Raw genomic sequence first — 10,382 nt, forward strand, 5'->3', positions numbered from 1 at the left:
GTTGATGGTTTCCTTTGCTATACAAAAGCTTTTAAGTTTAATTGGGCCTCATTTGTATATTTTTGCTTTTATTTCATTTCTCTAGGAGGTGGGACAAAAAGGTCTTGCTGTGATTTATGTCAAAGAGTGTTCTGCCTGTTTTCCTCTAAGAGTTTTATACTGTCTGGACCTTCAAAAAGTATGGAATGCTTCATGAATCTGTTGTCATCCTTCACAGGGGCCGTGCTAATCTTCTTTGCATGGTTCCAATTTTAGTATATGCCCTGCCGAAGTGAGCACTCCATAACTTTTTGATTATATGAACTAAGCCAGTGGCTCGGTGGTAAAGAATCTACCTGCCAATGCAGGAGTCGTGGGAGACACAGGTTCAATCCTTGGGTTGGGAAGATCCTCTGGAAGAGGAAATGACAACCCACTCCAGTATCCTTGCCTCGAAAATCTCATGGACAGAGGAGCCTGGAAGACTACAGTTCAAGGGGTCACAAAGAATTGGACACATCTTAGCGACTGAGCACCCACACACAATCCAAGGACAGACATACATGTTGTCAGAATCCTTTTTGTAAACTACATAGAAGAATCTCAGATAGAAAGATCCTCAAAAAGCTATTCAATATCCTGCTGCCTGACCCTAAATTGCAGCTTTGGATAGTCCCAGCTCCCACAGATTAGAAGGAAATCTTGTGCTCTCCTGGGAGGAGAGTGTATAAATGAACATGACAAAGATGCTACTCCTATATTTTGGAAGAAGTCAAAGAAATATCTTTCCTTTCTTATTTATGATTTTGAAAATTGTGGCCTGTGTGAGCCAGAACAGGAGGTCCTGTCCATTCATCACTTTCACCTGTCCTCTTTGGAAATGTGAGATGCATGTCCAATGCCCAGAAAACCTGAAAACAATCAGTTTCAAACATTTCTTCCCCACACCTAATTTGATTTTCAATTTAGCTTTAAACTTGTAAACTAATCTATCCTTGAAAGACATGGATTAAGCAGAAGAGCTTTGAAGAACTCTTAAGCTCAACAGCATAAAGCTATGAGCAGAATGTTATTGTTAATATCAATTATTACAGCTTGCAAGGTAAACAGTTTGATAACGAGTTCCCCCAGGCTAGAGTCAAAGCCAAAATAACAGACATTTTGGAAAATTTTAAAGCCTGCATAGTGGCTCTAATCTATAAAATTTATTAAAAAGGCTATCATGTAATTTAGCACCCACTACTAGTAATCTATTTTGCACAAATATTCTCCCAGGTGGTGAGTGTATACCAATGCCTCTATTCATTGCCTTGACTTTGACTCTTGACCTTGAATCTTAATTCACTTCCTTTGGGGTCAAGGGCAAATTCTCAGTGATAGCTCAAAGATACAGCTTATTTTTGTGGCACCTTTGTGCAAATTACCAAAAGCTTCTAACTCTGGGAGGACAAATCAGAGCAGAGCTGAGGGCGTCATATTAGCCATCACCATTGCCCATGGCTCTGCAAGCAGCATGCAAGCACAGTATGCTATGCAGCTTTTGTCAGAGAGGCTGAAAATTTGCTGAGGCTGAACCCTTCATCATTGGATCAAGTTTTTAAAATCATTCATCAGAATTTTTGTGCTTTCTGAAGTTTAGGGCCCTGAAGCAAAGTATTTGTTCTCCCGCTTAAGTTACTAGTCCTAGAATCACTCCAGACTCCCCACTCTGCTTTCTCCCACTGTCATCACTGAGATTGGGCCTCCTATGCTGGTCAGTTTTTTTGCACCTCAAGATCCACCCTCCACCTTTCTCTGGCCTGTCCTGGTTTCCTAAGGTCTGACATTCACTGATTGTGACTCTCAGATCCCTTTGTCCTCTGCTTGGGTTTGACCAGTGTTGATGAGAAGTTCAGTTCAGTTCAGTCGCTCAGTCATGTCTGACTCTTTGCAACCCCATGGACTGCAGCATGCCAAGCCTCCCTGTTGATGAGAAGGCTGCAGGCAAAAGAGAGATAAAGGTATTGATTCCCAAGCTCAAGCCCCACCCCCACTCCACTTCCCATGCTTGGTAGGCTTCTGGCACTGCTTTAGGATCTTGCAGTTTGACCTCTGAGGCCGCCCCACCTCCAGACACACCTCCAGCTCTACAGCTCTCTTGGGTTCCACAAACCTTGCTCCCTCACAGTGTTCCACTGTTGCCAGTTCCTGAGAGCTTTGCCATCTGTTGCTCTTTCCCTTAATGTAACCCACACCCTGCAAAGGTTAGAGTCCACTCACAACAATCTCTGCAGTTGGCCCTGTAGAGCGCATGCTCTTTGCCACTTCTGTCACCAGTAACTGTCACATTAGCCTCACTCTTCTTCACCAGTGCTGCTCATCCTTCTTTCTCTTCTAAATGTCCCTGTGCTGGTCTCCCTCTTTGACCCTCTTCATATTGCCAGCAGAGAGATCTGATCAAGTCACTCTTCTCAAACCAGACAGAACCCAGCCCTGCATACAAACCACTACTTTGCACCTCTACCTCCCTCCCAACCCTTATCTCTCTGAGCAGCAGCCACACCCAACTGCTTGTAGAACCAACACTCACTGCTCCCCTCACCTCCACTTCTGCACTTCAGCTGCTCCTTCTACCTCAGAACCTCTTTATCTCATTCACGCTCCCTACTGAATGCCTACTAAATACTTGATAACTAAGTCAAGTGTTATTTTTTCCATAGCTTTCTTGAATTCTCAGCTTCTCCCTTGTTCTTAATTTCTTGCCCATCCCACCATACTGCCCATATCTTGAGAGACTATGATAATTCTATCCAAACACCTATAAGATTTGATTATATTTATTTGTTCACTTGTCATTTTTTCTCCTATTAGCCCATTTAAAAGTCAGGTCCCAAAATTCAGCCAGTGAAGGCAAAATGGAGGCATTTAGTACATTGAAAGAAAAGAAGAAAAAGAAGAAGAGGAGGAGGAAGAAAGGCAGACTATGGAAAGGAATTGTCCTGTTCAGATTGCAAAGTATCATATAAGGTTTTCATGTGTTGCATGAAGGCAGACTGAGTTGCATTTCTTATCTCTGAGTTAGGGGATGACTACTAGATCTGTACAAAGATTTTGATAGTACTAAGGGATGAGTGCAAATATTCTTTTCTTATCGTGAAATTTTAAAATGAAATATTCTAAAAGTGAAATAATGCTAGAGTTTAAAAAAAACAAATTCAGGAGGAAATAAAGAAAGGACTATTTCTCTAACTTGAAAAAAATAAATAGGACATGTTCCAATTAAAAATCAGGGTATCTGCATTTAACTACTTTTTGGTGGCCAGCTTTTATTATTGCTATATCAAAATGGAATTCAAGATGCATTGGCTGGGTATTGGCATTATTGAAAATATGCCATAGAATTTAGTTGAAAAAAATGAAAGTTTGAATTTAAAGATAACATTTTAAAAGGAAAACCCTGTTTACTCAACTGTTATTTACTAGATGTAAATTTACTATTCTAGATGGTAGTTATACAACTGTGAGAAATAGTAAACAAAGTTCCAATTCCTGCCATCATGGAGCTTAGAGCCTAGTGAAAAAAAAAAGACTTCAACCAAATGTTACTTAATATTTATATGTCAGTTATTTACTATATGCCAAGCACTCCTCTAAGACATTTACAAAGTTTATTTTATTTAATCCTCTTAACAAATCTATACAGAAAAATTTACTATAACTCCTATATTTTCTTATATTATACAACGGAGGCACAGGTGTTAAGAAAGGTTTCTGTGAGTCACACAGGAAGGAAGTAGCAGAACCAGGATTTAAATCCAGGCAATCTGGTCCAAGACTCTGTGCTTGTAAATACCTTGCTATGTTTACCATCTATGCAGGAAATGGTCAATTGCAAAGAAAAAAAATGTATTTTAGTGTTCATCACAAGCCTAGGTCAAAGGTATAGAATAAATTGATTCTTTTTCAAGATTCAAGACCTAATTAAAACTATATCATTATCATATGTCCTCTCTGAGCTCTTATTTGAGCCATCTGTTGAAGCAACATTTTCTGATTGTCTGGTATATACTAAACACTGTACTGAATAATAAGTTTCCCTGGTGGCTCAGATGGTAAAAAAAAAAAAAAAAATCCGCCTGCAATGTGGGAGACTTGGGTTCAATCCCTGGGTTGGGAAGATCCACTGAGGAGGGCATGACAACCCACTCCAGTATTCTTGCCTGGAGAATCCCCATGGACAGAGGAGCTTGGCAGGCTACAGTCCATGGGGTCACAAGAAGTCGGACATCACTGAGTGACTAAATACAGCATACTGGATGGTGGAAACACAGAAAAGAGATAGTCGTTACCTTAAAAATGTACAGGGAAGTGGGGAATTTGAGGGTGAGGGAATAATGATATGCAACAGTCAACCATTACATGCCAATGCATATCTGCTTCCTCTTAGGCTTCAAATTTCTTTTTCTCTAGGACCCTAACTTGCTCTCAGTGACTATGCTGACAATACAGAGGAAATAAGAGAGTGGGAACAGACTGTTGCGGTAAAACATAAGCAGTTCTGTCCTGGCACGTACACTGCCAGTTAAAAAGGCAGAGAAGTGGGATATTAGCCCAGTGGGATGGGTTAGGAAGGGCTATGAAGAGCAGGTAAGGGTTAAAACGGTCTTAAAAGAATAAGTAAAATCACTTAAGGGGGAAGTGAGAAACCAAAATTGTTTTTGGATTTGGTCTAAACATACACCGTCTGATCCATTAGCTTACCTGGTAGATTCAGACATCATATTAATACTAAATGAAAATACAACCATGATTTTCATGTATTATTTTTTGAGATGACCACTTTCAGGAGACCACTTCACCAGAGGCAATGTACAGTAGTGGTTAAAAGCTTTGATTTTAGATTCATATAGATGAGGGTTTGAGTCTCCCTCTCTCATTTTTGTGGCTGTATGACTAAAAATAAAGTTAATTTTGCTTTTTTGAGATTCTTATCTGTTCAAACTTAAATATAACAGTCATATGTGCTTTATAAGTGTTTCATGCCATAATGCAAGCAAAATGTTTAGTGCATCTATAAGGTACTTGATAAATATGCTCATTTGTATATTTATCAAAGGTCAAAGTTTTCAAAGATCTTTAGTTACCACATGAATCTGTTTCATTAATGAAAGAATTAGAGTCTTAAGACCATCCTGCTAAATATTTAAAAAGCCCCATTCCCCCACTGGGTTTTATAAATATTTAATATTTTCTAATCATAAATATTTTTTACCTTTCTGTTTAAACTTGACTATCTCCTCTTTGAGGCTTTTCCTTGTCTTTTGTGATAATTGGGCTTAGGTCCTAACTATCAAGAAATAGTCCCCCCATATCAGAATGTGATCTTGGCCAATTTCCACAAACAAAGTAAAGCTCGGTTTCTGCCCTGATACCTGTGGACGTTAAGCTTACCCACACTAAATGAATCAATATTCATAAAAATAAGTATAACTCAAATCCAGAAAATAAATTAGACTTGGTAAAATTCAAAGCATAACAAAGAAATTGTTGTTTTGAAGTATTTTAATATTGCCATGCTGTCAATATATTAACGAATGTAATATCTTTATCAGTATCCTTTCTTCCATGATCATAACAAAGATGATTTACTCACCCTGTACAAATTCTCATGATGATTTGTTAAGCTTGTTCTGAGGGTAGTAGCATTGAAGGCTGGCAGAGAAAATTTAGAATGTGTGTAAAACTCCAGCAGCTGAATAGAGGTTTATATATTATCTCTGTATTAATACATGCCTTATTAATTCAAGTTTCACTTTGCAGGTGAAATGTATTTTAGCATATTAAATTAGCAAGAGATATGAAAACAATCTTTCATATGTTTTTGTCTCCATCTCACAATTAGATCATAGTTCCAACTCCAGGTTATCAATTCTGATCTAAAAGACCTAAGAAAGAAAGATTTTTGCATTATTTTGGTCAGTCAACAAGCTGTACTCAGTTCAATGGCAGTATTTTCCAAGATTGAAGCTAAATTGCTTTACCTGCCTATCTTGCTTTCTAATGAGCCTTGTAATGACTTTCAATATTGCATGTTTTGCAACAGTGTATTTTCATTCATTTCAAGTACAACCTTTCAATGTGTATCAGTACATGAAAATAAATTTATGATTTATTTGATATTCTTTATTTACAAAAGTTAAACATTTTGATTTATAAAAATTACAATTAAAATAAATTTTTATTATAATGATAACTTGTGGGATTCACTCTCACAGCTATAGTACCTTTTAAAGTTGATTAAGACTTCTCTTCTTTGGGCTTCCCTGGTGGCTCAGATGGTAAAGCATCTGCTTGCAATGCGGGAGACCCAGGTTTGATCCCTGGGTTGGGAAGATCCTCTGGAGACGGAAATGTCAACCCACTCCAGTACTCTTGCCTGGAAAATTCCATGGGCGGAGGACCCTGGCGGGCTATAGTCCATGGGGTTGCAAAGAGTTGGACATGACTGAGCAACTTCACTTTCTTTTCTTTTCTTTTCTCTTCTTTAGTTGCCAATCATGGAAAGGGACAACGTTGTGAAAATGTCCACTAATTTTTGAAGAACAGAGTGCTAAATCATACATTGAAATAAGTTCAAAATGATGAGAAAAAAAATTTTAATCTCCCTTGATTCCCCCTAGTATTATGTCTTGATGAAATAATTAGCAGGGGAATATAACTTACCATTCGAATCATAATGAAACTGCTCTTATTTCTTAAGATGTTCTCTCATTTTCTCTTTTTAAAGTAATAGTTAATTCTTCTTACAAATTCAAGGTAAACTTTGGGACGTTTTAAATGAAAACAGAGGATATATTGCATGGTTTGACTTCTAAATTAATGTCTCTGATAAAATGTCCCACAAATTAAGTGATCTCCTTCTGAGATGATGTAAGCTGTCATTTTGGGTGACAGTCACATGAATTCCATTTTCCTTATGAGAATGGGGTGCTAGACTCATAGTGTCCAGGCTGGGTCATCTAGAGAGGGAAATAATGTATTCAGAGTGATCAGGAAGCTGCCCCAAAGGATGTCAATGAAAGATGACATTAGTATGTAAAGGAACTGCTAGAAAATAGTGCCCAAAGTATTGAAATTGCCACTGTGGGATTTCCCAGACAGATTATGTCGTTTTGATATATCATTCACTGTTATCACATTCTCTTTCAGTATGCCATGGTGACTTTATTATAATTAATTAATAAGGATATCTAGAATTAGATTAAAAGTTTCCTTTCTAGTCCTATAGAAACACTTATTACAGAAAACTCAAGCTGTAAAGCATACCTTAAAAGTAGCACCCACTGAACACAGCAAGTTATTTCTCTACCTCCTTATATACGAGTGTGTGGATTCACAAGCTGATTTCTGGGTTATGAAGTGTGAGCAGAAATGACATGTGCCATTTAGAGGTTAAAAAGTTTAAGATACAGGTCCACCCCTGCTGTCTCATTCACCGTTTGTCAAGAACAAAGACTAGGGTAAATCCACAAAGTGAAAGAAGTCTGGGCTCCTGAATTGAACTTCTACCCAATAGGAAAAACAGAATTAGAAATTTTATCTAAGCATCAGGAAAAATTATTGGAGGGTGTTATACAGGGAAATTCTGTAATCTCTTTAGTAGAGGGTGGATTGTAAGAAGAGGTGGCAGTCAGTCTCCAAAAAGACCCCTAATGTTCCCCACCTCCTGGAGTTCACACCTTTGTCTATTCCCTTCCCACATGGTTCCAGGATCTATCACTGTGGCCAATGGAATACAGCGGAAGTGATGGCCTACCATGTCCAAGATCTGGTACTAAAGACACTGTGGTTTCTATCTTGGTGTTTCTGTCTGTCTCTAAGATTACTCATTCTGGGGGAAGCCAGGCACTATGTTACACGTAGCTCTGTGGAGAGACTGACATGGTGGGGAGCAATCACATGAGTGAACTTGAAAGTTAGCTTCCTCTAGCCCCAGAGAAGTTTTCAAATGAATGAACTGCTGGTGAACAGCACGAGTGACCCTCAACCAAAATTACCTATCTAAACCTCTCCTGGATTCCTGACCCACATGGACTGTGTGATTGATATAATAAATGTTTATCATCTTAAACTTCTTAGTTTCAGAGAATTTTGATACCCAACAATAAATAACCACTATAAGAGATAAGCATATAAGCAGGATGAGTAGACATGAGGCTATTCCAGTGATCCAGGATGGGGATAAATGAGAAGATTGTGTATTTGTGGGGAGATAGTGGGGAGGACCTGACTCAATACAGTGGAAGAACCTGGAAAATAATCCTCTCAATGCAAGCTATTGATATGATCTGAGTGTTGAGAAAGTACACTGAGGATTCCCCGAAGTGATGGTAGCAAATTTTGTGATACCATGACTGCACTTGTATGCTTCCCCCAAAATCCACATGTTTTTGGACACTATTTGGAGATGAGGCCTTTGGGAGGCAATTAGGTCATAAGGATGGAGTCTTCATGATGGGATCAGTGCTCTCATGAGAAGAGACACAAGAGAGTTTGCTAATCTCTCTCTCTCTTTTCTATATGAGGACATGGCAAGAAGAGTTCCATCTGAAAACCAGGAAGGGGGCCTCTCACCAGAAACCAAATTGGTGACCACCTTGATCTTGGATTTCCCAGCCTCCAACACAAAGAGATGTAACTTTCTATTGTTTAAGCTACACAGTCTATGATACTTCTATTATAGCAAGCAAAACTGACAAAGAGAGAAGGTGTTTCCCCTGTCTCTTTCACTGAATAGGTTATTCTTGGAGCAATTTGTCTAATTCTGGATGATTTACTTGCAAAGAACAATTGAAAAACAAGACTCGTGTGGTAGATGTTCAAAAATGGTAGAGTAAGGGGTGGTAAGGAAACATGACAGTGAGAAATCAAGTTTTGGGGAAAGAACACTAAGATTGAACATGATGGCTGTATAAAAATATTTGGAGAAAAATCCAATCTTCACCAATTCTATTTATCTGAAACTTTAGAAATTTTACTGAGCTTAGATTCTTAATTATAGCTTCTTTCCAACTACTCTCTCTTCAGTATGAAAAGAGTTAGTGAGAAAATCCTGTCCCCAAGAAGAAGCCAGAATCAATTCACCAAATTGATATTTGTACAACATCCACAAGACACAGAGGATTATAACTTGAGAGATTAAAAGTGTTAGAGCATTATACATTTTGCTCTAAGGAATAGTGGTAATTAAATAGGTATTTTGTTCTAATATTATGATCTCATTTTTCATATCCTTCAGTAAGAAATTATGGCAAATTTTCTCTCAATTCTAGAAATTAAAAAAAAATTTTTCTCAGTAGACAAGGGTTTGTTGTTTTGTTTTATACCAGTGTAGACCTGTCTACTCCAGAAAGCAAGGATTCATTAATATAGCTCCCCGGAGGTTGACAGGCAGCTTACAGCTTGGTGATGAGAAGGGTCACATAGAAATAAGAATGAAAGAGTTGAATAAATTGCATTGAGAGTGAACTGAGTAAGAAAATGCTGGAAATATTACCTAAATAAATATACAAGTATACTTTTAAACAAACCCATGAAATTCACTTAACAAATATTAATTTAGCTCCTACAATGTATCAACCCCTTTACCAGGTACAGGAATCCAGTAGTGAACAAAAAAATAAATAAAACAAAAAAGCATTCAGTGTACAGTCTTTACAGGGAAGTGAAAGAGTCAGATAATTACATGAACAATCATATAAACAGAAGTAAAACAGATATAAAATTACAACTTTGCCTAATGATACATTAGCGATCTCCAAACTTTTTGGCACTGGGGATCTATTTTGTGAAGATCAATTTTTCCATGGACCAGGAGTGGAGTGTCATTTTGGGACGATTCAAGCACATTACATTTATTATGCACTTTACTTCTAACACTACTACTGATCTGATAGGAGGTACCTCTCTGCTCTAGATGATATAATGGACAGATATAAGGTATTGTGAGTCTAAAACAGGAAGATTAGACTTTATAAGGGAGGTTAGGAAAGGTTTACCTGGAGAAGTGTTGATTAAGGTAAGATCTGAAGAAAGAGGAAGAGTTAACTAGATGGAAGATGGTAGAAGTTGTGGGCATATCAGGAAAGTGGAATGGCTTGTGCAGAGGCCCAGTGGTGGAAAGAAACATGAAAAAATATGAAACACTGACCTGAAGCCAGAGGGCTTGTACCCAGCAGAGAAGGGCAAGAGGGAGTAAGGGATGGTGAAGCAGCTCAGAGCTATGCCCTGCGGAGCCTTATGATTCATCTAAGGAAGATTTGTTTGCAAGTTTGCAATGGGAAGCAGTTAAAGAGTTTAAGTCTAGAGAGGGGAAAGGAAGGTAACATGATTAGCTTGCCTTTGGAGAGAAGTGTAAGTCTGAC

The 10,382-nt window shown here is 38.1% G+C and overlaps 1 non-coding gene across 1 annotated transcript; it reads right to left on the minus strand.

The window, feature by feature from the left end:
* Positions 1–174: 174 nt before the first annotated feature.
* LOC145519272 (U6 spliceosomal RNA) lies at positions 175–277 on the minus strand. Its single transcript, XR_014063687.1, has one exon. It is a non-coding gene; the product is annotated as a U6 spliceosomal RNA (small nuclear RNA).
* Between the last annotated feature and the right edge of the window lie 10,105 nt (positions 278–10,382).

Source organism: Giraffa tippelskirchi, chromosome 8 (genome assembly GCF_054371585.1).
Source record: "Giraffa tippelskirchi isolate mGirTip1 chromosome 8, T2T-mGirTip1v1.2.pri, whole genome shotgun sequence".
In the NCBI taxonomy this organism is placed as follows: domain Eukaryota; kingdom Metazoa; phylum Chordata; class Mammalia; order Artiodactyla; family Giraffidae; genus Giraffa; species Giraffa tippelskirchi.